Source organism: Corvus brachyrhynchos, unplaced genomic scaffold, assembly GCF_000691975.1.
Source record: "Corvus brachyrhynchos isolate BGI_N302 unplaced genomic scaffold, ASM69197v1 scaffold419, whole genome shotgun sequence".
NCBI lineage: Eukaryota > Metazoa > Chordata > Aves > Passeriformes > Corvidae > Corvus > Corvus brachyrhynchos.
Genome location: NW_008239763.1, coordinates 123,417 through 126,519, shown reverse-complemented (window position 1 = coordinate 126,519; position 3,103 = coordinate 123,417).

The following is a 3,103-nucleotide window of genomic DNA, read 5'->3' as shown; positions in this document are numbered from 1 at the left end:
ACAGGAGCACAGGGAACTGGGGACACAGGGACACAAGGATTTGGGGACACTGGGATAGGGGACATGGGGACAATACACACACGAATATTGGGGATATAGGGACACAGGGGAGGGGGGACATGGGGACATGGGGACATGGGGACATGGGGATATGGGGCCACAGGGACACGGGGACAGGGGGACACGGGGACACAGGGACATGGGGACATGGGGACACGGGGACATGGGGACAATACACACACGAATATTGGGGATATAGGGACACAGGGATACGGGGACATGGGGACACCGGGACACAGGGACATGGGGACATGGGGCTATGGGGATATGGGGCCACAGGGACACGGGGACAGGGGGACACGGGGACACAGGGACACAGGGACATCTCACCCGGGACAGGTCCACCTGGTACTTCCTGCCCAGCTCATCCAGGGACAGTTTGTGGTCATCCTGAGGGACAAACGTCACCCCTGTCACCGCGTCCCCATGGCCAGGGGGCAGGGCCAGCTGTCCCCAGGTCACCCACGTCACCCGTGTCCCCCCCACCCAGAGGGAATGGCCAGCTGTCCCCAGGTCACCCAAGTCACCCGTGTCCCCCCAGCCAGGGTGGTGTGGCCACTGTCCCCATGGCTCCGTGTCACCTGTGTCCCTCTGGATGGGGTGGCACGGCCAGCTGTCCTCAGAGTCCCCCACCACCCACGTCACCCACGTCATCACGTCACCTCAGCTGGGTGACACGGCCAGCTGTCCCCATGACCCCACATCACCCCAGCAGGGTGGCACGTCCCCATGGCCCCATGGCACCCATGTCCCTCTGGACGGGATGACACAGCCAGCTGTCCCCGGAGTCCCATGTCACCCACGCCACTGTGTCACCCCAGCTGGGGTGACATGTTCAGCTCTCCCCATGTCACCCATGTCCCCCTGAATGGGGTGGCGTGGCCAGCTGTCCCCACAGACCCGTGTCACCCACATCACTCATGTCCCCCATGTCCCCCCCCCAGCCAGGGTGGCATGGCCACTGTCCCCACTGTCCCCACTGTCCCATGTCCCTCATGTCTCCCACGTCCCCACGGTTCCATGTCACCCATGTCCCCTATGACCCTGAAGTCCCCCATGTTGCCCGTGTCCCCCATGTCACCCCCATGTCCCCATGGATGGGATGGCATGGCCAATGTCCCCATGGTCCCACGTCACCTATGGCCACTACATCCCCAATGTCACCCATGTCACCCCCATGTCCCCACAGATGGGATGACATCCCCATGTCCCCCATGTCCCCCATGTCACCCTCATGTCCCCACGGACGGGATGACATCCCCATGTCCCCCATGTCCCCTTCCACATCCTCCATGTCACCCATGTCCCCACATCCTCCATGTCCTTCCATGCCCTCCATGTCATCCATGTCCCCATGTCTCCATATTCCCCATGTTCCCACATCCCTCCACGTCCCCATGTCCATCCCCACGCCCTCCCATGTCCCCATGTCCCTCATGTCCCCATATTCTCCATGTCCTTCCATGTTCCCCATGTTCCCATATCCCCCATGTCCCTCCATGTCACCCATGTCCCCATGTCCCCATGTCACCCATGTCCCCCATGTCCCCCACATCCCCCACGTCACCCGTGTCCCCATGAATGCAATGACATGGCCACCATCCCCATGTCCCCCATGTCCCCTGGATCACCAATATCACCTATATAACCCTGTCCCCATGTGCCCCTGTCCCTCTGTCCCTGTCGCTGTCCCCCATGTCCCTCATGTCCCCATGTCCCCATGTCCCTGTGTCCCCATGTCCTCCATGTCTCCCTGTCCCTATGTCCCCATGTCCTGCATGTCCCCCGTCCCCATGTCCCCATGTCCCTCATGTCCCCATGTCCCCCATGTCCCTCTGTCCCCATGTCCCTGTGTCCCCATGTCGTCCATGTCTCCCTGTCCCTATGTCCCCATGTCCTGCATGTCCCCCGTCCCCATGTCCCCATGTCCCTATGTCCCCATGTCCCTCTGTCCCTGTCGCTGTCCCCCATGTCCCTCATGTCCCCATGTCCCCAATGTCCCCAGTGTCCCTGTGTCCCTATGGTCCCATGTCCCCCTGCCCCCATGTCCCCATGTCCCCATGTCCCCCTGTCCCTCTGTCCCTGTCACTGTCCCCCATGTCCCCCCGTCCCCATGTCCTCATGTCGCCCATGTCCCCACGTCCCCATGCCTCCCTGTCCCTCTGTCCCTGTCGCTGTCCCCCATGTCCCTATGTCCCCATGTCCCCATGTCCCTGTCGCTGTCCCTGTGTCCCCATGTCCCCCCGTCCCCATGTTGCCCATGTCCCCCATGATCCCATGTTCCTATGTCCCCATGTCCCCATGTCGCCCATGTCCCCAATGTCCCCAATGTCCCTCATATCTCCCCCATGTCCCCATGTCCCCCGTCCCAATGTTCCCCATGTCCCCAATATCCCTCATCTCCCCCATGTCCCCATGTCCCTCTGTCCCCATGTCCCTATGTCCCCCATGGTCCCATGTCCTCATGTCCCCGTGTCCCCATGTCATCCATGTCTCCCTGTCCCCATGTCCCCCACGTCCCTATGTCTCCCTGTCGCCCATGTCCCCATGTCCCCAATGTCCCTCATATCTCCCCCATGTCCCCAATGTTCCCCATGTCCCCTATGTCCCTGTGTCCCTACGGTCCCATGTCCCCCATGTCCCCATATCCCTATGTCTCCTGTCCCTATGTCCCCATGTCCCCAAGTACCCACGTCCCCATGTCCCCCTGTTCCCATGTCCCCATGTCCCCCATGATCCCATGTCCCCAATGTCCCTCATATCTCCCCCATGTCCCCCATGATCCCATGTCCCCATGTCACCCATGTCCCCATATCCCCCTGTCCCCCTGTCGCTGTCCCCCGTGTCCCCATGTCCCCCATGTCCCCCATGTCCCCATGTCCCCATATCCCCATATCCCCATGTCCCCATATCCCAACACCCCCAAATGTCCCAATGTCCCCAAATGTCCCAATGTCCCCCTTTCCCAATGTCCCACTGTCCCCGATGTCCCCCTGTCCCCGATGTCCCCAAATGTCCCAATGTCCCCCTTTCCCAATGTCCC